Source organism: Nicotiana tomentosiformis, chromosome 4, assembly GCF_000390325.3.
Source record: "Nicotiana tomentosiformis chromosome 4, ASM39032v3, whole genome shotgun sequence".
Lineage (NCBI taxonomy): Eukaryota > Viridiplantae > Streptophyta > Magnoliopsida > Solanales > Solanaceae > Nicotiana > Nicotiana tomentosiformis.
The window spans coordinates 39279342-39303836 of record NC_090815.1 but is presented as its reverse complement, the minus strand read 5'-3'; the positions used below and the strand labels follow the sequence as shown (position 1 = coordinate 39303836).

Genomic DNA, 24495 nt, shown 5'->3' with positions numbered 1-24495 from the left:
ATATTAACACCGACCTTATCTCTCCAATCTACTGCTCCAGTTTCCTATAAATAGACAAAGGCATTAAATTAATTGAGGTACTCGAATCACATAAAGACTTGTCAAAATTAATAGTGCCTAAAGAGAAAGGTAGAGTAAAACTCCCTAGATCTCCACACTTTTGTGGGAGTTTGTTTTGCAAGATTGCACTACAATGCTTTGTGAGCTTGACTACTGAGGTCTCTTCTATCTTCCTTATATTTGTCAGGATCTCCTTCAAGAATTTGGCATAAGCTAGCATTTGGGAGAGCACTTCTGTGAATGGAAAATTTACATTATCCTGTTTCAGCATATCCAGAAATCTCTCAAATTGTTTGTCCAACTTTTCTCGATACAGCTTTTGGGGAAAAGGTAAAGCATGCATGTGCTTGCTCTCTTCATTAGATTCCCCCTTTCTTGAAGTTTCCTCCTTCTTCTTTTTCTCAGCTCCCTTCTTGCCTTTCTTCTTCTTATCAACTTCATTTTTCAGCTACTCCCCACTTTCTCGTTTAGGTATCACATCTTTTTGTACTTGAGTGGGATCTATCAACACTTGCCTGCTTCTCAAGGTCACAACATTCACAGTTTCTTTGGGGTTTCTTTCAGTATCAGCAGGGAGATTTCCTGGAATTCTCTCAGACAATATAGTTGCAATTTGTCCCACTTTATTCTCTAGATTTCAAATTGCTGCCCCGTGAGCATCTAACGTCTCATATGTCTTGACAATGAAGGCTTTTATCATATCTTCTAGACCATGTTGATTGGATTGTTGAGGTTGAAACTGTTGCCTTTGCTGATTTTGGAAACTTGGAGCTCCTTGTCCCTGAAATCTGGGGTTGTTTTATTGCCATGCATTTGCAGTACCCCCAGGTGAACTCCATGACAAACCGGGGTACTTCTGACCCATTGCATTGAAATTATAATTCCCCATATCATTCACTTCCTCAGTTGAGGCTTGACACTTATGAGTAAGTTGTCCTCTTCCACAAATATCACATGTTGCATAGGCTCACTTTGTATCAAAGCTATGGTCATCTTTCGTATTTCTTTTGCCATTGTATCAAGTTGTACCTGCACAGATGTGTTAGCATCAACTTGGTGAACACCCGTTGATCTTCTTCATTCAGCACTCTTAGGAGACTACTGGTTTTCAACTTCAGACAATTCATCTAGTATTGTGATTATCTCCTCTAGAATCTTCTTCATCAACAGGCCTCCAGCTGCATTACTCAATGTTCTGCGTGAGGCCGGTGTCAATCCATCCCAAAAATCCTGGAGTTGCATCCAGAGTTCAATTCCACTATGTTGACACTTTCTAACTAATTCCTTAAACCTCTCCCAAGCTTCAAACATGGTATCAGTATCTTTCTGGCAGAAGTTATGAATTTCTCTTCTTAACTCTCCCGTTTTAGTTGAGGAAAAATATTTATCAAGAAATTTACTGCTCATCTCCTCCCATGTTCTAATTGATCCCGTTGGCAAGCTCCGAAGCCACTGCTTAGCATCATCTTTCAGTGTAAAGGGGAATGCCCTTAAGTACACTGCATCCTGTGACACACCATTATATTGAAAGGTGTTCATAATCTCTTCGATGTATATCATATGTGTGTTTGGAACTTCGTTCATCTTCCCTCTGAAAACACATCAATTTTGAAGGGTTTGGAGTAACCCTTTCTTTAACTTGAAATTGTTAGATGCAACTGTAGGTGGTCTAATAATTGATAATCCTTGGTTGTATACCGGTCTAGCATAATCGCTGAGTGGTCTCCCAGCCCCATGAGATATAATTCTGAACTGGTCTGCAACCAAGGGTTGATTCTATGCAATTCTCCAAGCCCTCTCCCTTCATAGACAAGTTGTGCATTTCGAAGAGCTACTTCCTCAGCATCTCGTGCAGCTTTTTCTCATTGTTGGCCTGCCTCTCTTGCAGCCAAATCCATATTATCATCATCTCCAACCATAATTTCTTTGGTTGAGGATTGCCCAACCTTCTTGTATTCTCAGGGAGATTTCTTTCGTTTGTCAGCGGTCGCAGTTGTTTCTCAATTTCTGGTTCGTATGGGAGCACTTCCATCCCAAAAGATCGAGTCATGCACCACTCTTACCTGCAACCTGCGCACAGTCAAAGAACACCAACCGTAAAAAAGGAAAAATAAAAAAAATAAAAATAAAAATTCCTGAATTAGTACTACAACTATTTCAAATACTATTGATTGCCAATCCCCGGCAACGGCGTCAAATTTTGATGAGCGCAAATCACACACTCAAATATGCTCGCTAGTCGAATATAGTATAATATAATATCATATCCATAGAGATTGGAGTTAAACAGTATTATTGTACTTTATAGCTAGATCGCTATCCAATATAATCAACAGTTTAGAATTATGTGATTAAAAACTAATATTAACTAAGAATCTAAAGCTAATTGACGAGTGACAATCGAAACAAAAGTAAGCAAGGAAGATATCAATAGGAGAAAATATGGATTGAGTGGATAGGTGCAAGATAAATGTTTGGGATTTAACTCTAGTAATTCAATTCTAATGTTCAAGTGAGTCTCTCGAATTTACTCAATTATTAGTTCAAACATTGAGTAGAAACCCCTCTCTCGATTAAGTCTCAACCACACAATATGAACCAATTTAAGCTCGGTGAAGATATGCACGACTTCGTAATGGATTGATATTTAGGAGAACCTCTTTCGATTATCCTCATAACTAGGTTTAATCAACAATTCAACTAGCCTCTTTCGATTACTAAGAGGAATTAATGAATTCAACCGACAAGATAGTGCAAGGATATCACAAGTTATGCCTCTCTCTATTATATGAACATGTGAATATAGATGCAACTATTAAAACATCCAAAATGATTCAATACATAGAACCTAGAGTTATAATCTTCAAACAAATATCAATATAGCAAATCCATCAAACCCTAAAGAGAACTACTCCATAGATATGGTGTAATTCATCACAAATATGTTTAAAGTAAAGGAAAACATAAAATGAACCAAACTCATTGCTTGAGTGAGGATTGAATGATGAATTCCTTGTCCTTTTGCTTCTCCGCCTTCTCCATAGCCTCCTTAGGACTTAGATGTGTCAAAAGTCCATAAAATAACATTTTTCCATGTATATATACCAAGTAGGGTCGGGCCCATCTACGTAGCTCGGAATCCTCCTACAAGGCATAAAACACACAATTAGTGCAAAACACTAGCGATTAAAGCTCAACACAATTAAAGTGCAGTAAATTTGAGTGCAATAAGTGACTAAAACACGTGATTATAGTCTACCATCAGGTTACACCAAGGATCTGCACTCACCCCGTTCTTATTTACTTTGGCGATGGATACACGGATGCGTCATATTCAAGGGGAGGTGCCATGGTGTATGTTATTCATTGACGACATAGTGAAGATTGATGAGATGTGAGGCGGTGTCAACAAAAAGGTTGGAGGATTGGAGACAGACCTTAGAGTCTAAGGGTTTCAAGTTGAGTAAGACGAAGACGGAGTACCTAGAGTGCAAGTTTAGCGTAGTGTCAGGGGGAGCAGATATAGACGTGAGGCTTGATTCATAAGTCATCCCCAAGAGAGAAAGTTTCGAGTATCTCTGGTCAGTTAACCTTGGGGACGGGGAGATTGACAAGGATGTCACACACTGTATAGGGGGGTGTATGAAATGGAGGCTAGCATCTGGCATTCTATGTGATAAGAATGTGCCACCAAAACCTAAGTGTCAGTTCTGCAAGGCAGCGGTTAGACCAACTATGATGTATGGGCAGAATGTTGGCCAGTCAAGAACTCCCATATCCAAAAGATGAACATAGCCAAAATGAGGATGTTGTGATGGCTGTGTGGGCACACTAGGTTGGACAAGATTAGGAATAAGGTTATTCGGGAGAAAGTGGGTGTGGACCCTATGGAAGATAAGATGCGTTAAAGGAGGCTTAGATGGTTCGGGCGTGTGAGAAGGAGATGCCAAGATGCTCTAGTGAGGAGGTGTGAATGGCTGGAGCTGGCATGTAGGAGAAGAGGTAGAGGGCGGCTTGAGAAGTATTAGGGAGAGGCGATCAGGAAGGACATGGCATGACGTTAGCTTACAAAGGACATGGCCCTTGACGTGAGGGTATGGAGGTCGAATATTAGGGTAGAAGGGTAATAGGTTGTCGTGTATTTTTCTGATCTGTTCCAGGTTTATTAGGGTTAGGTGACCAGTATATTGTATTTGATTCTTAGAATGCCAGTATAAGGGTTGTTTGAGTACTATCTTCCGCTTCGGTTTGCTAGTACCCTATCGTGTTACTACTTGTGGCTATTACTTTTGCTATTGATATTGCTACTACTTTCTTCCATTTATTTTTCCTCGGTCCTTACATTATTGATATCATTTTATTGGCCTTGTTGTTGTTATTTACTTGTTCCTATTCTTTCTCTCGAGCCGAGTGACTTATGGAAACAGTCTCTTTGCCTTCCAGGGTAGGGGTAAGGTCTGCGTACACATTACCCTCCCCAAATCGCACTTGTGAGATCCCACTGGGTTGTTGTTGTTGTATTCCTAATTTCATATCCAATTTTGTTGTCAAAATCCAAATTTACCATTTCTAGGTTTTCTTCCAAAATCCCGCAATTTGTACAAATTTTCAGATAAAATCCATATATAATCCATGTATTTGACTCAAAATGGGTAGGAATCACTTACCACATGATACATGATGAAAATGACACTTCAAACTCTCCCCAAAATCTGCTCCTATGGAAGAATTGAGGTGAAATGAACCAAAATCCAATTTTGCAAACTTATACACTGCCCAGTCGACCCTTTTTCGCGAATTCGGCAAGTGCCTCACGTTCACGTAGCACACTAAGCTTCTTCTCCCCAAACCTTCTATGTGAATGCTAGAAAATGCTTGCAAACGCAAAGCTTTACAATACTACCCTATCGCGAACGCGGCCACACCCTCGCGAATGGGAAGGCCAAGTCTACCAGGCCCAGCTTCTTCATCGCGAACTCAAAGCTGGCATCGCGAACGTGTATCATTGCTGACCAAAGCTTTGAGAACACGAGACCACAGTTATGAAAGCGGAGCACAAAATCCCAGCAGCCAAAATTCCTTCTTCGCGAACGCGTGCTCCCCTTCGCGTTCGCGAAGAACAACACCAGACACCAGCACCAGCAGTTGCTAAAACAATGAAATATGGTCTGAAACCATCCCGAAACACACCTGAGGCCACCGGGAACCCGTCCAACCACACCAACAAATCCCAATATCTTGTCTAAAGTTTATCCAAAGGCTCTAAACGCCACGAATAACGTCAAAACCACAAATCGACGATCAAAGTCCTTCTTTTGACTTTCAAACATTCAAACTTCGCAGAACGAGTCCAAATCATACTTCAACATTCCGGAATGACGCAAAATTTTACGTACAAGACACAAATCACAATACAAACCCATTCCAAGGTTCGGAATCCCAAACAGACATCGATAACACCAAAGTCCACTTCATATCAAACTTAGGAAATTCTAACATCTTCGAAATGCCAAACTTCCACATTAAGCGTCGAAATGCTCCTAGACTATCTGATACTCAACCCAAACATACGCCCAAGTCCAAAATTATCATACAAACCTATTGGAATCTTTAAATCCCGATTCCGAGGTTGTTTACTCTCAAGTCAAACCTTGGTCAACTCTTTCAACTTAAAGCTTCCGAATTGAGAATTATTCTTCCAAATTAGCTCCGAACTTCTCGAAAATCGAAGCCAACCACGCGTGCAAGTCATAATATATTAAGTAAAGCTAATCAAGGCTTCAAATAGCCAAAGGATGAGCCAGATCTCAAAACGTCTGATCGGGTCGTTACATTCTCCCCCACATAAACATATGTTCGTCCTCGAACATGCCGAGAACTATTCCAGAGTTACCCAAAATCATTGTACAACTCTTCGTGCACCTATCCGTGCCACCACAATCTATAGGAACACATTATCTCAAGCCAGACTAAAGATCATTCCTGCTACCTTAGCCCATAAGACTTAGAACCAATTTCCAACATCCGAAATTCTCTATAAGGTCTGATTCTAACATACGAACATCGTATCAATCTTAACACAATGTACCCGAACATGATCATGCACAATCACACAATGCATCGCATAATTCGTATGCCCATAATAACATCCTCCAACCTCAATATCTACAAATTCACGAACCCGATTCCCGTAATAAACCTCACAACATATATGAGCCCTCTTCCAACCCTCGCAATACTGCAACGATGAAAGATACATGTAGAATGCCAAATTAATAACTCATGGAGCCTCTCAACTTAACAAGAACCATTTCTTCTTTCTGAACTGATTAGTGACATTTTCCCTCTATATACATTATATAAATCTGATTGTACTGATTTTAGGTCCAACACCTCGTCTCATCCAGTACAAGCTGCTCGGGCAATAATCCACCTCAAACACCATCTAAAATCATGTACGATGCCATCAATGTGCCAACAAGCTACCACTCGAATACGACCAATACGGAAAATTAAAATCCGACAAAGAACTACCCAGCCCGCATAATGAATAGAAGCAACCGAACAATGCTAAAGACCTATCTCCAAGATGGGAAAAAACACATAAAATAAGTATAAGGAACCGTTATCAACATTTCACTATTGTGGCGTGCAACCCTATCCAAACATCATACCTGTAACGGCGTGCCACCCAATCCACACATAATAAATCTGCATGGGAATACCCATCGAGCCAAAAATGCTCATACTCACTAAACACATGTATAATAACTAAAAACACATGGAGTGTATAAGCATAACCCTGGAGAGATGGATAGCGCCGTGTGCAATAAAGTCCCAAGCACGACTAAGGTGCAATGAACAACCAGCATCTCGAGAGCCATCTCACTCATATAACACTACAAACTACACCAGATCATAACACACGTATGAAAAATCAAGTCATCTTGCAACCCATATGGCCTAAATGGGAATACATAGAATACATAACGATGGGAACAACACCAGCCACGCCCGAAAACTGGTCCATAGATAAATGTTATGTTGCATAAACATATTCGATCTGGTGCAGAATATACCTTCAAATTTGGCCTGCCAATGCACCTCAAGCCGACTCCGATCATTCCAAAATAAGTGAATAACCTTCCAAAGATCCCCAATGACACATATGAACAACCATCGATTCTCGAACAAGCTCCTACAGTCCGCAACAAAGGAAAAGAGCATTTCTCAAACCTAGACTCTCCAATCCACGACAGCACCAGAATCTCAATACCTGGCCTCAATCTCTACTATTTAAATGACCGATACGTGACACTTACATAATCATCTCATGAGATGTAATCACACAACCTTCCGCACCAGGTATCAAAATTTGGGCATCCATGGCTACCACTCATACTATTACTGTAATGCAAATCAAGAATCCGCAATTCAACACACAATGCTTATTCCACAGAACACCATTCTCAAGCGACACTGAAATAGCGCCAGCATACTCTAAACATTTGAAATCTTTCCCCGCTCCTCCGAGCTCGTGACATCCAGGTCAAACTGGACCGCAACATTGATCCTTCAGTTCCAATTCTACACCGCTCACTACACCTATCATGTTGTTATGTGAAAGTACAAGAATTTCGTCATAAATCTTGAACTACCAGTAGAATAAAAACTTCGTCGGCTAGAAACCTTTCATTAAACTCATTTCATAAGAAAAATCGCAACACACTACCAACTTCCAATAACCGCAGTGAACACAACACTCAATTGTGGCCTAAAACACCATAACTCTTCCGGGGCCCATTTACACATAACAAAACCATCAGAATCAAATACCTCCAAATCAATCAAATTACGGGGAATGCCAAGCCCACAAGTATAGCCATGAAATACATGTACAGCCTTATCGCACCAAAGGAACTGATCATCTCCTTAACCATGCAGATCCAAATCACTACTAACTGACTTAACTTCTTCCGATTTACTCTTGACTTGCCTTCGAAGTAACACCTCCTTTCAAACACATAACAGAACTTAATCAACACTCATCCGAGTGACCCGAAATCGCGAGACCACACCGTTTCAATGCCCATAAGCCACTTTATATTCTCCGCATACACTCAATAGTAATTCTAACTTTTACACTCATCCCGATGAGACCTCTTGCGAACCCTAACCGTTTCTCCTATCTCTCTAACACTGTAGTGTAGGCCCAATGATAACATAGAAATACTCCAAGTACCCTTCACCCTTTACTGCAAAACCTAATCATTAGCCATATAACGAACCCGAAAATCCTTAGGCATCGTACCTTGAATCTCAAATCCACTAGAACTATTATTTTAGGGTTGCCCATTCTAATCCAATCCTGATTATATAATCAAACAACTAATGCTTCACTGGCACGTGAATACTCCAAAGAAGCGACCGGATGAGCTCATTCCCTTGTACATCATATCCACAAGAAGTATAAAATCTGAGTCATTCCACAACCTCCATACATCAATAAAGTTAAATGTTGCACGCATCTATCAAATTCCTTGCTCAAATTACCCCTGATGTTTTCTTCCCTTAGTCACAATTAATCCACTAACATACCAATAACCAAAAACTAAAAAGGCACATAACCACGTGTCCCAACCATAGATGGTAGGCTCCCCCACTTAGCTTCAAGCCACAATCACAAATCGAAAGACCCACAATGACTACTCCCCCTAGCTACCATGATTCGCTTCACTATTACTCAACCAAATTTCCAGCAAGCTCTTGTTGCACTAATCAACGCACATCCCAAATTAGCAATCCTAAATGCACACTCAAATTTATAAAAGTTGCGCCATCTTCCCAAGAGATACCATCATGCATCATAGTACATGCTCCCCGTTGGATAGAAAGTACAACTCTTCATAGAATCTTTATCAGAAACCACTCAACCCCTAACCTGCTTACAGGAGATAGCCTGCCTGTGTGACCTCATATCTACATCCTCCGATGACATTTCCATAGTTATAACCATTATGAAATCAGTCAATCTCCCTATGTCCACACTCGTCTTCCAGCCGTAAGAATCCATTCATTCATTAACAGCAACCGAAGATTAAACAATGTGTTTAAAACTCAGAGCCATATTGCATCCCAAAACAATAAACAAATATTCACATTTCCTACATTCCGATCAAGCCCTTCTCGTCACATTCGAACTCCCTAAGTACAGAAGCCACCTCAAGCAACATCTACCTCGAACCATCAACACTGAAAATACTGACTCGATTCTAAAGTCGCAACACATTGTCATCTCCAATAACTGCTTCTTAGGTACCATTTCACAACACAGTGCCCTAGAGCCAAACGAATGAAAATCATCATACCAACGAGCCTTAATGCATTCAAATGGGGACGACGACACCACAACACAAATAAGAATTCCACTAAGTTTGGTAATGTCAAGTCTCGCTACTCCGTCAACCAAAGATTGAACACCCATAGTCCAATTGCCTCTCCTGTACTGGAATTAAATACTAAATTTTCCAATCACGAACCGAATAACCCTTTATCCTGAAGCACTCACTGCCGCAACACATAATCAAACACCCTACCATTCATACCACTACTGCGCATTAACCACACATGATCATCACAATACATCGTGTATAGACCTAAATCCGTAGGCAAAACCAACACTGGACCGAAATGACTTTACACCCTTCCACGAGGAAGTGATAGTAGTCTACCTTCATAACGCAGGGGAAAACATCATGCACCATACCTGTAGTACCAACACAACTCCTTGATTTCCCAATTGTTAATAAGTGCTCAACATTGTGTTCGAATGACTAGGAACCATCTTAATACATAAGCTTCAACTGAAATCAAATCGCACGACAAGGAATCAAGAAAGGGAAGTTCTCCTAAGAGCCTTGCAGCCTCTCGAAGATAAGTAAAGACGTCGCTGTATGAATCCACAAGACTCTACTGGACTTGCTCATGACTCGTGAAATCCAAGTGAACTTAGAGCTCTGATACCAAGCTGTCACAACCCAATTCCCGTTATAGATCATGATGGCGTCCAACATCACCGTTAGACAAGCCAACAGTGAACTACCAACTTAATTAATCATTTTATTACTTTGAAATCATGAAATGTTTATTAAATAAAAAAATTAATGCATTGGAAATCATGGATACATACAATATTAGTAGGATATAAAATAAAAGGGTGATAATATTCAGCAAAACCATAAGCATCTACTAAAATTTCCCAAAACTCGGTGTCACAAGTGTATGAGCATCTACTAGGAAATACAATATTAATACAATATCTGTCAGGAATGTAAAACAAACAGAATAACTTAAATGAATATGAAGGAGACTCTGTGTGCTGCGGATCGTAACATGGGATGCATCTCATCGTAAAGTCCCCATAATAGCTACGCCTTTGCGCCTAAGTGACCATCCAAAATATATACATGCACAATAAGTGCAGAAGTGTAGCATGAGTACGTAAATCAACATGTACCCAATAAGTATCAAGCCTAACCACAAAGAAGTAGTGATGAGGGGTTGACATCGAAACTTGCTAGTGGCCCAATAACTGAAGTACAATAAAAGGTAGACAGGCATAAAGTATGATAAGTAAATAGTGAAACAAGATATAGCTACATAATACGATCCTCAACTGAATAGTAAAAGGGTGATAATATTCAGCAAAACCATAAGCATCTACTGAAATTTCCCAAAACTCGGTGTCATAAGTGTATGAGCATCTACTAGGAAATACAATATTAATACAACATCTGTGAGGAATGTAAAACAGACAGAATAACTTAAATGAATATGAAGGAGACTCTATGTCCTGCGGATCATAACATGGGATGCATCTCATCGTAAAGTCCCCATAATAGCTACGCCTTTGCGCCTAAGTGACTATCCGAAATATATACCTGCACAATAAGTGCAGAAGTGTAGCATGAGTATGTAAATCAATGCATACCCAATAAGTATCAAGCCTAACCACAAAGAAGTAGATATGAGGGGTTGACATCAAAACTTACTAGTGGCCCAATAAATGAAGTACAGTAATAGGTAGACAGGCAGAAAGTATGATAAGTAAAGAGTGAAAATAGATATAGGTACATAATACGATCCTCAACTGAATAGTAAACACAAATTCCTCGTATATCGGATAGTACCTCAAACAGAATACATAACGGTCAACACCACATAAAAGGTCACATCTCAAGTAATAAAACTCATGGGTACACAGACTTCTTATCTAACATTACGCACGATTCTGCCGAGGTGATCGGCTCGATCTTATAAGAGTGTTTCGTAGAACTGGCGAGGCGAACGGCCTGATCCCATAAGAGTGTGTTACAATATCCTGCTGATGTGAATGGCCAGATCCTATAAGTGTGCTTTACAATAATCCTGCCAAGGCGAGCGGACTGATCCCATAAGAGTATGATACATAATACTACCGAAACAAATAGTACATGATATTGCCGAGGTGAACATCCCAATCTCATAAGAGTATTGTTGAGGCGTTCAGCCCGATCCCATTAGAATATGAAACTTTAACGGGTCCTTGTCCCCACTCCCGAAATATACGTGTGAGTTGTGAATTTCAAGAAAACTTCTGATGAATTCGCACAATGCGGGAGAAATCCATAAGGGAAGTACAATTTCCATGGCTAATCAAGTAACTAGTCAAGTATCTAAAATAGCACATCCATTACACGAGTCTAGTCTCCGGCTATAATATGAATTAAGGCATTTAAACAAGCAAGAATAACTCAAATAGTGCAATTAAAGCATAGTGTGAGTCTAAGTCTACCCGGACATAATCAGGAACTCTAGCATACGCACGAACACTCGTCACCTCATACGTGTCTAGCTCAAACAACATGTAGCACATAAAAAATATAACACCTACAAGGTAAATTGCCCCTCATAAGGTTAGACATGAGACTTACCTTGCTCCGAAATCCGATAACCGGCTCCAATGCCTCTCTAATACCTCGAACTGATGCCAAATAATCCGGAACTAATCAAACAACGTTAAAACCAATCCAAATATACTCCAATACTCATAAATTAATAATTTATAATAATTTTCAACTATGCTCGAAAAGTCAACAAAGTCAATCCCCGAGCCCGCGTGCCCGTATTTCAAAATTCTTCGAAGATAATCATTACCCATAATACCACGAACTCAAATATATAATTTAGTCCTACTTTCATGTCCAACTTTGTGGTCAAAATCCAAATTTTCAATAGGTTTTCTTCTAAAACCTCACAATTTCTACAAAATTTCATGTTAAAATCCATATATAATCCACGTATTTAACTCTTAATAGGTAGGAATCACTTGCCACATGATACTTGATGAAAATGATACTTTAAAATCTCCCCAAAGTCAGGTCCCATGGAAGAATTGAGGTGAGATGAACCAAAACCCGATTTTGCAAACTTATACACTGCCCAGTCGACCCTTTTTCGCGAATGCGGCAAGTGCCTCGCCTTCGCGAAGCACACTCATCTTCAGCTCCCCAAACCTTCTATGTGGACACGAGAATGGGCTCACAAATGCGAGGCCATCGGGAACCCGTCCAATCACACCAACAAGTCCCAATACCTTATCCAAACTTATCCAAAGGCTCAAAATGCCACGAATAACATCAAAACCACAAATCGATGATCAAAATACTTCTTTTGGCTTTCAAACATTCAAACTTAGCTGCAAGCATCCGAATCATACTTAATCATTCCGGAATGATGCAAAATCTTATGTACAAGTCACAAATCAGAATACGAACCCATTCCAAGGTTCGGAGTCCCAAACAAACATCGACAACACCAAAGTCCGCTTCATATCAAACTTAGGAAATTCTAAAATCTTCAAAATGTCAATCTTCCACATTAAGCGTCGAAATGCACCCATACTATCCGATACTCAACCCGAACATACGCCCAAGTCCAAAATCATCATACAAACCTATTGGATATTCAAATCCCGATTCCGAGGTTGTTTACTCACAAGTCAAACCTTGGTCAACTCTTTAACTTTAAAGCTTCCAAATTGAGAGTTATTCTTCCAAATTAGCTCCGAACTTCTCGAAAATCGAAACCAACTACGTGTGCAAGTCATAATACATAAAGTGAAGCTACTCAAGACCTCAAACTACCAAATGATGCGACAGAGCTCCAAATGACCGTTCTAGTCGTTACATTCTCCCCCATTTAAACATACGTTCGTCCTCAAACATACCGAGAACCATTCATGAGTTGCCGAAAATCACTATACAACACCTCATACACTTACTCGTGCCACCACAATCTATAGGAGCACATTAGCTCAAGCCACACAGAAGATCATTCCTGCTACTTTAGCCCACAAGCCTTAGAACAAATTTCCAACATCCGAAATTCTCTATAAGATCTTATTCTAACATACGAACAGCGTATCAATCTCAACACATTGTACCCAAACATGATCATGCACCCCTGCTGATATCACACAATGCATCGCATAATTTGTATGCCCATAATAACATCTTTCAACCTCAATAGCTACAAATTCACGAACTTGATGCCCGTACTATACCTCACAACACATATGAGCCTTGTTCCAACCCTCACAATACTGCAATGATAAAAGATACATGTAGGATCTCATAACCACTTGCCAAATCAATAACTCGTGGAGTCTCTCAACTTGACATGAACCATTGCTTCATTCTGAACTAATTAGTGACATTTTCCCTCTATACACATTATATAAATATGATTGCACTGATTTCAGGTCCAACAATGTCATCTCACCCAGTACTGGATACACGGGCAATAAGCCACCCCAAACACCATCTAAAATCATATACGATTCCATCTATGCGCCAACAAGCTACCACTCGAATATGACCTGCACGGAAAAATGAACTCTGGTAAAGAACTACCCAGCCCGCATAATAAATAGAAACAGTCAAACAATGCTAAAGACCTATCTCCAAGATGGGAAACTAACACATAAAATAAGTATAAGGAACCGTGATCAACATCTCACTATTGCGGCGTGCAACCCGATCCAAACATCATACCCGTAACGGTGTGCCACCCGATCCACACATAATAAATCTGCATGGGAATACCCATCGAGCCAAAAATGCTCGTACTCACTAAACACATGTATAATAACAAAAAAAACATCGAGTTTATAAACATAACCCTAGGGAGACGGGTAGCGCCATGTGCTACAAAGTCCCAAGCAAAACTAAGGTGCTAACAACCAGCATCTCGAGAGCCATGCCACTCATTTAACACCATAAGCTACACCAGATCATAACATATGTGTGAAAAATCAAGTCTTCCTACAACCCATATGGCCTAATAGGGTAATACATGGAATACATAACAATGGGAACAACACCCACCACACCCGATAACTCATCCATAGACAACTGTTATGTTGCATAAACATATTCGATCTGGTGCAGAATATACCTTCACATTAGGCCTGCCAATAAACCTCAAGCCGATTCCGATCATTCCAAAACAGGTCAATAACCTTCCAAAGATCCCTAATTACCCTATCCAAGACACATGCGAACAACTGTCGATTCTCGAACAAGCTCCCACAGTCCGTAACCAAAGGAAAAGAGCATTTCTCAAACATAGACTCTCCAATCCGCGACATAACTAGAATCTCGGTATCTGATCTCAATCTCTACTACTCAAATGACTGATATGTGACACTTACATAATCATCTCATGAGAGGTACTCGCACAACCTTCCGCACTAAGTAACTAAATATGCACATCCATGGCTACAACTCATACTATTACTGTAATGCAAATCAAGAATCCATAATTCAATACACTTCTTCCACAGAACACTATTCTCAGGTGATACTAAAATAGCGCCAGCATACTCTAAACATTTGAAGTCATTCCCCGCTCATCCGAGCTCATGACATCCCGTTCAAACTGGACCGTAACCTTGATCCTTAAATTCAAATTCTACACCGCTCACTACACCTATCATGTTGTTACGTGAGGGTATAAGAATTTCATCATAAATCTTGAACCACTAGTAGAATAAAAACTTCGTCAGCTAGAAACCTTTCATTAAACTCATTTCAGAAGAAGAATCGTAACACACAACCAACCTCCCATAACCGCAGAGAACACAACCCTCAATCATGGCCTAAACCACCATAACTCTTTCGGGGCCTATTTACACATAACAAAACCATTAGAATGAAATACCTCCAAATCAATCAAATTACGGGGACTACCAAGCCCGTAAGTGTAGCCACGAAACACCTGTATAGCCTTATCGCACAAAAGGAACATCATCTCCTTAACCGTGTTGATCCAAACCACTACTAACTGAATCAACTTCTTCCGATTTACTCTTGACTTCCCATTGAAGTAACAGCTTCTTTCAAACACATAACTGACCTTAATCAACACTTATCCGAGTGACTCCAAATCATGAGACCATGTCGTCTCGATGCCCATAAGCCACTTTATACTCTCATCATGCACTCAATAGTAATTCCAACTTCTACATTTGTCCCTATGAGACCTCTTGCGAACCCAAAGTCTTTCTCCCATATCTCTAACACAGTAGTGTAGACCTAATAATAACATATAAATATTACAAGTACCATTTACCCTTTACTACAAAACCTAATCATCATCCATATAACGAACCCAAAAATCCTTAAGCACCGCACCTTGAATCTCGAATCCACTAGAATTATTTTTTTAGGGCCGCCTACTCTAGTCCAATCCCGATTATATAATCAAACAACTAGTGCTTCACTGGCACATGAATACTCCAAATATGCGACCGGGTGAGCTCATTCCCTTGTACATCACATCCATAAGAAGTATAAAATCTGAGTCATTCCATAACCTTCACACATCAATAAAGTTAAATGTTGCACACATCTATCAAATTCCTTTCTCGAATTACCCCTAAGGTTTCCTTACCTTAGTCACAACTAATCCACCAACTTACCGATAACCAGAAATTGCAAAGGCACATAAGCATGTAACCCATATGGTAGGCTCCCTCACTTAGCTTCAAGCCACAATCGAAAAATCAAAACACCCACAATGACTACTCCTCCTGGCTACCATGATCCCCCCAGTGTTACTCAACCAAATTTCCTACAAGCTCCTGTTGCACTAATCATTGCACATTCAAAATTAGCACCTAAATGCATACTTAAATTCATAAAAGTCGTGCATGCTCGTAGTACATGCTCCCCGTTGGATAGAAAGTACAACTCTTCATAGAATCTTTATCAGAAACCACGCAACCCCTAACCTGCTTACAAGAGATAGCCCACCTATGTAACCTCATATCTACATCCTCCGATGACATTTTCATGGTTATAACCATTATGAAATCAGTCAATCTCCCTAGGTCTACACTCATCTTCCAGCTGTAAGAATCCATTCAATAATTAACATCAACCGAAGGTCCAACAATATGTTTAAAACTCAAAGTCATATTGCATCCCGAAACGATAATCAAATATTCATATTTTCCTATATTTTGATCAAGCTCTTCTCGTCACATTCGAACTCCCTAAGTACAGAAGCCACCTCAAGGAACATCTCCCCCAAACTATTAAAGTTGGAAACAGTGACTCGATTCTGAATTTACAACACACCATTATTCCGATAACTGCTTCTTAGGTACCATTTCACAACACCGTGCCCAGAGGCAAAAAAATAAAAATCATCATTCCAACGAGCCGTAATGCATTCAAATGGGGACGACAACACAGCACAAACAAGGATTCCACCAAGTTCAATAGTGTCAAGTCTCGCTACTCTATCAACTAAATCTTGAACAACCATAGTCCAATTGCCTCTCCTGTACTGGAATTAAATACTAAATCTTCCAATCACGAGCCGAATAACCCTTTTTCCTGAACCACTCACTGCCGCAACACATAGGCAAACACACTACCGTTCATACCACTACAACGTGATAACCACACATGATCAACACAAAACACGTATATAGACCTGAATCCATGGACAAAACCAACATTGAACTAAAACGACTGTAAACCCATCCACGAGGCAATGATAGTAGTATACCCTCATAACGTAGGGGAAAACATCATACACCACACCTGTAGCACCCACACAACTCCTCGATGCCCAACTGATATCAAGTGCTCAACATCGTGTTCGAATGAGTAGGAACGATTTAAAGAAATAAGCTTCAACCGAAATCAAATCGCACGACAAGGAATCAAGAAAGGAAAGTTCTCCTAACAGCCTTGTAGCCTCTCAAAGATACATACAAAGGTCTTTGTACCCACCCGCAAGACTCTACTAGACTTGCTCATGACTCATGAGATCCAAGTGAATCTAGAGCTCTAATACCAACTTGTCACGACCCTATTCCCGCTATAGGTCATGATAGCGTCCAACGTCACTGTTAGGCAAGCCAACGGTGAACTACCAACTTAAATAATTATTTTATTACTTTTGAAATCATGAAATTTTTATTAAATAAGGAAATTAATGCATTATAAATCATGGATACATACAATATAAGTAGGACATAAAATAAAAGGGTGATAATATTAAGCAAAACCATAAACATCTACTGAAATTTTTCAAAACCCGGTGTCACAAGTGCATGAGCATCTATTAGGAAGTACAATACTAATACAACATTTGTTTGGAATGTAAATAAACAGGATAACATTACCGAATATGAAGGAGACTCTGTGTGTTGTAGATCGTAACATGGGATGCAGCTCATGTAAAGTCCCTATAATAGATGCGCCTTTGCGCCTAGGTGACCATCCGAAATATATACCTGCACAATAAGTACAGAAATGTAGCATAAGTACACAAATCAACGTGTACCCAGTAAGTATCGATCCTAACCCCGAAGAAGTAGTGACGAGGGGATGACATCGACATTTACAAGTGGCCCAATAAATAAAATACAGTAAAAAGTAGACAGGCATGAAGTATGGTAAGTAAACAGTGAAAACGGATATAGGTACATCATACGATCCTCAACTGAACAGTAAACACAAAGTCCTTGTATATCGGACAGTACCTCGAATGAAATACATAATGGTCAACACCAGGTAAAAGGTCACATCTCATGTAAGAAAACTCATGGGTACATTGACTTCTTATTTAATATTATACAAGATTCTGTCGAGGTGAGCGACTCGGTCCTATAAGAGTGTCTTGTAGAACTGCTAAGGCAAACTGCCCGATCCCATAAGCGTGTGTTACAATATCCTGTCGAGACAAATGGCCCGATCCCATAAGAGTGTTTTACAATAATCTTGGCAAGGCAAGCGGCCTGCTCCCATAAGAGTTAATACACGATACTGCCGAGGCGAACGGCCCAATCCCTTAAGAGTATGATACATGATATTGCTGAGGCAAACGGCCCGATCCCATAAGAGTATTGCTTAGGCATTCAGCCCGATCCAACTAGAATAAGAAACTTTAATGGGTCCTTGACCCCACTCCCGAAATATATGTGTGAGTTATGAATTTCGAGAAAAATTCTGATGAATTCGCACAATGCGGGAGAAATCGGTAAGGGAAGTAAAATTTACACGGATAATCAAGTAGCTCATCAAGTATCTAAAATAGCACATCCATTACACGAATCTAGTCTTAGGCTGTAATGTGAATTAAAGCATTTAAACAGGCAAGAATAACTCAAATAGTACAATTAAAGCATGGCGTGAATCTAAATCTACCCTGACATAATCAGGAATTCTATCATACGCACAGACACTCATCACCTCATATGTACCTAGCTCCCACAATATGTTGCACATAACAAATATAACACCTACGGGGTAAATTCCCACTCACAAGGTTAGATAGGAGACTTACCTCGCTCTGAAATCCGATAACCGGCTCCAACGCCTATCTAATACCTTAAACTGATTCCAAACGATCCAAAAATAATTTAAAAAGTCAACCAATCAAAATATCTCCAATACTCGCAATTTAATAATTTATAATAATTCTCATCTTCGCTCGAAAAGTCAACAAAGTCAACTCTCAAGCCCACGTGCCCGAATTTCGAAATTGTTTGAAGATAAACACTACCCATGACACTACGAACTCAAATATATAATTTATTCCTAATTTCAAGTCCAATTTCGTGGTCAAACTCCAAATTTACCATTTCTAGGTTTTTGTCCAAAAACCCACAATTTCTATATTTCTTCATGTTAGAATCCATATATAATTCATGTATTTAACTCACTATGGCAAGGAATCACCTACCACGTGATAAATGCTAAAAATGACACTTCAAAATCTCCCCAAAGTCGGCTCCCATAAACGAATTGAGGTGAAATGTAACCACCCGACCGGTTATTTTGAGTATTTGCACTTCACTTGGTAGTTTGAGGGTATGACTAGGTCTGTATGATGTATTATGACTTATGCGAATCGTCGATTTTGATTTGCAGGTTAATCGAAATCGATTTGGAAGAATGAATTTCATGGTTTAAGCTTTAAGTTGGAATAATTGACCAAGTTTGACATTTGTGAATTTAAACCCGGAACAGAGTTTTGATGGTTTCGTTAGGTGCGGATGGAAATTTTTGACTCCGGCATATGCCCCTTTTTTCAGTTGGATATTTCTAGAAGGATTCGGGACTATATGACGAAAGTCGGAAATTTGAGGGTTTGGAAAGTTCATAAGTTTAACCGGAAGTTGACTTTCAGGATATCAGATTCGGATTTTGGTTCGGGAATTTGAATAGCTTCGTTATGTCATTTTGGAATTGTGTGCAAAATTTGGGTTCATTCCGGGTTGATTTGATATGTTTCGGCGCAAGTTTCGGAAGTTGAAAGTTCAAAGTTCATTTAAGTCGATTGGAGGTGTGATTCATCATTTTGATGTTGTTATGTGTGATTTGAGGCCTCAAGTAGGTCCGTGTTGCGTCATGGGACTTGTTGGCATATTTGGACGGGGTCCCGAGTGGCCCGAGTGAGTTTCGGACGAGGTTCGGATCATTTTCGTTCATGTTGCACTGCAGAAGGTATGCTGGTTCTGGTGCTTCTGCATCTGCGGAAGAATGGACGTAGATGTGAGTCCGCAGATGCAGACAATTAGTCGCAGAAGCGAGGGAGAGCTTGGTGAGAAAGACCACAGAAGAAGAGTTTGGTAGCACACCTACATGCACGCAAATGCGAGGTTTCAGCCACAGAAGCGCACGTGGTCATCGCACCTACGTGTGCGCAGAAGCGAAGAAATTTTGCATGTGCGATGGGTTGGTCTTCAGTGAATTATCGCAGGTGCGAGGTATTTGTCGCAGAAGCGGTGGTCAGAGATGCGACATTGGGATCGCATATGCAGAAACTGCTGGGCAGAAGCTATAAAATCAAGGTTTGGTTCTTTTATCATATTTTGAGACGTGTGACTCGGATTGAGGCGACTTTTGAAGCAATATTCATCACAAGGATTGGGATAAGTGTTCTACACTTGGTTTTGATTTTATTTCATGAATCCATCTTCATTTTTGGCAATTGGTTGATGAATTTTAAAGAGAAATTGGGGGGGGGGGGGTTCTAAAACTTCATAAAGCGAATGTTTGAGTTTTGATCGTCGATTTGGAGTAGGATTTGAGTGAAACTAGTATGGTTGGACTCGTAATTGAATGAGTTATCCGATTTTGTGAGTTTTGTCAGGTCCCGAGGCGCGGGCCCAAGTTGGGCTTTTAGGTCGATTTTGGACTTTTGATTAAAGATTTGACCTTTATCATTTGGAATTGTTTCCTTAGGCAGTAATTGGTGTATTTGGATTTCTTTTGGCTAGTTTCGCGCCATTCGGAGGTTGGTACGCGCGGGATGGCATTTTTGGAGCATCACTTGGCATGCTCGGTATTGGATTTGGCTTGTTCGAGGTAAGTAACACTTCTAAACTTGGAGCTGAGGGTATGAACCCTGATTATACGCGTTATGTGTTTGGAGTTGAGATGACGCACATGCTAGGTGACGGGCGTGTGGGCGTGCACCATGTGAATTGTGACTCCGTTATTTCTGTGGTACTATGTAGTTACCTGATCTTATCTGTAACCATGAAATCTCTACGTACTAGAGTTGTTGAGTTGTGATCCATGTTATAAACCATGTCTAGGCTACATGTTTATTCTGTTGGGACCTACTGAGGTCATTCCTGTTGTTGAGTTATTTGCTTACATTGCAATTTCATACTCAGTCATGTTCATTCATTTCATATCATATCTCAGTCTTTGTTTCTATATATTTACACATCATATCATCATTTTTGGGCTAGTTTCATGGCATTCTGAGCCCGAGAGATTGATGATTGAGTGAGGCCGAGAGCCTGGTTGTGAGTGATATTATGGGATCGGGCTGCACACCACAGCATGATATATTGATTTATGCCTAGATCTGGCTTATTATGGCGCTTGGGCTGAAGGATCCCCTCCGTAGTCTGTACACACCCCCAATGAGCGCAGTTGATTATATTGAGGGATGGATCTTCCCTGGGCTGAATTGGCCATATAAAGTACTGAGTGACTGAGCGTGTCGAGTGATTGAGCATGATGAGTGGAAAGTATGAGACAGTGAGATTGAGTACCCTAAGAGTGTGAGTACATGAGATTGAGTACTCTAAGAGTGTGAGTATATGAGCTCATCAGTGAGATACATTACATTTGACATGCATACTTGAGATACATGCATAGAGATGCATTTCTTTCTTCCACTCCGATTTTGGTGTCATTCACGATTTCACCTGCATATTGACATGTAGGCATAGAGATGTATTTTCCTCATGCCATTTGATAATGAAACATCTTATCTGTTGTTAAAAAGTTTTTGGAAAAAATCACAGTTTTCAAACTTACTCATAAATTTGGTAATTTCGGTAAAGGATTTGGGATTTTCACTGACATATTTGAAAAGCATGCCTATTTTCCTGGAACTGTGAACGAGCTGAGCATTTTATTTTTGAGCTACTTATTTTATTATTTCCATTATGTTGTTAAGAACTGATGTTGGCTATTGGTGTTGGACCCCGACCTGTGTTCCAGCTCGTCACTACTTTCAACCTAAGGTTAGATTTGTTACTTATTAAGTACATGGGGTCGGTTGTACTCATACTACACTTCTGCACCTTGCGTGCAGATATTAGATGTTGATCATACTGTGATCGACGGGAGCTGGAGTTGAAGACGTACATGCATTCCGGGTGTAGCTGCATGTTGTTCATGGTACCCTTAGATTTATAAAAGAACTGTTTATGTATATTTCGGACATATGATGTATTTCTTTCATACCAACTTTGTAAATTCTAATCTTAGAAGCTCATGATTTGCACTACCAGTCCTTGGGGATTCTTGTATAAAAGCATTTTTATTATCATTTCTTTTCTTAATAAATCTCATTTAAATTGGATAGTTGTTAATTGGCCTACCTGACGAGTTGGGTTAGGTGCCATCACGACTAGGTGAATTTTAGGTCGTGACATAAAATGAACCAAAGCCCAATATTGCAAACTTATACACTAACCAGTCAACCCTTCTTCGCGAACGCGGTAAGTGCCTCGCGTTCGCAAGGCACACTCAGCTTCTGCTCCCCAAACCTTCTACGCGAACGCGAGAATAGGCTCGTGAATGCGAAGCTTTACCAGGCTACTCCATCGTGGACACGGCCACACTCTCGCGAACGCGAAGGCCAAGTCCACCAGGCCCAGCTTCTTCATCGTGAACGCGAAGCTGGCATCACGAATGCGTATCATTGCTGACCAAACCTCCGTGAAAGTGAGACCATAGTCGCGAACGCGAAGCACAGAATCCTAGCAGCCAAAATTCCTTCTTCGCAAACGCGTGCCTCCCTTCGCGTTCGCGAAGAACAACACCAGACACCAGCACCAGTAGTTGCAAAACAGGAAAACATAGTCTGAAACCATCCCGAAACACAACCGAGGCCATCGGGAACCTATCAAATCATACCAACAAGTACCAATACCTTATCCAAACTTATCCAAAGGCTCAAAACGCCATGAATAAAATCAAAACCACAAATCAACGATCAAAATCCTTATTTTGACTTTCAAACATTCAAACTTTGCCGAACGCGTCCAAATCATACTTAAATATTCCGGAATGACGCCAAATTTTACATACAAGTCACAAATCACAATACGAACCCATTTGAAGGCTCGAAATCCCAAATAGACATCGATAACATGAAATTCCACTTCATATCAAACTTAAAAAATTCTAAAATCTTCAAAATGCCAATCTTCCACATTAAGCACCAAAATGCTCTCGTACTGCCCGATACTCAACCCGAACATATGCCCAAGTCCAAAATCATCATACAAACCTATTGGAATCTTCAAATCCTGATTCCAAGGTTTGCCTTTTGAGTAAACGATCCAGGATTGATGATTTAAAGGTTTCAATAGGTTCGAAAGTTGATTTTGAACTTGGGTGTTTGTTCAAATTTTATTTTGGAGATTCCTATAAGGTTTTGTCCCTAGTTGCTGAAAGCTCTCGCTTTGAAAAATTGAAGAGTTCATAAGTTTGACCGATAGTTAACTTTAAGGTTATCAAATCCTGATTGGTATTTCGGGATTGGGGTAGGTTTATGTTATTGAATTGAATTTGTATGCAAAGTTTGGTTGAGGACCAAGGTGTGTAGCTATGAATCATCCGCTTAGTTGGGAGTATAAAAGCTTATGAACTTAAAGGAGTCCAACATGTGGTCTGATCTTTGCATCTTAGATGTGAAAATTTAGTATGTGTTTTGAGAATTTGGATAGATTCGGATAGTATTTATGGATATAGAATATTTGGACAGGGACCCGGAAGGTTTGAGTAAGTTTTGGACCACCCGAAGTATGGTTGAGATTGCTCATTTTTGTTGGTGTAAGGTGTGCATCATGAAGGCGGATGTTGGATCGCGTTCATGAAGAAGGAATTGAAGCCCGGAGGTAGACCTTCACGTTCGCGAAGAAGGGATCGTGTTCGTGGAGGGAGACTGGGAAGATCCGCGAGGTCCATGTCGCGTTCAAGTAGAAGGGATTTCTGGACGTGGCAGTTTGTGCTTCGTGAATGCGTGGCTGAGGCCGCGTTCGTGACGGGTAATGCTGGATGGGGCATTTTAAGTCTAGAATTTTGGGAGTTTTTCTTTTCTTTTTTTTTTCTTTTTTTTAGTTTTGGTGAACGATAGGAATAGTTTTTGAAGAGGGATTTCACTACTATCTTGAAGGTAAGTAGTTTACACTTGGATTTGATCATATATCCTAATTCCCCATGATTTTCTAAATCGAAAATATTAAATTTTAAAGTTAACTTTGGGATTTTTGTCTACAACTGAGATTTTGATTATTGATTTAGACTCGAAATTAAAAACTAAATAAATACTTGAAATCAT

The 24495-nt window shown here is 40.0% G+C and overlaps 1 non-coding gene across 1 annotated transcript; it reads left to right on the top strand.

The window, feature by feature from the left end:
* Positions 1-1312: 1312 nt before the first annotated feature.
* On the top strand, positions 1313-1420 carry LOC117278050 (small nucleolar RNA R71). The gene has a single exon (XR_004508355.1). It is a non-coding gene; the product is annotated as a small nucleolar RNA R71 (small nucleolar RNA).
* The last annotated feature ends 23075 nt before the right edge of the window (positions 1421-24495 follow it).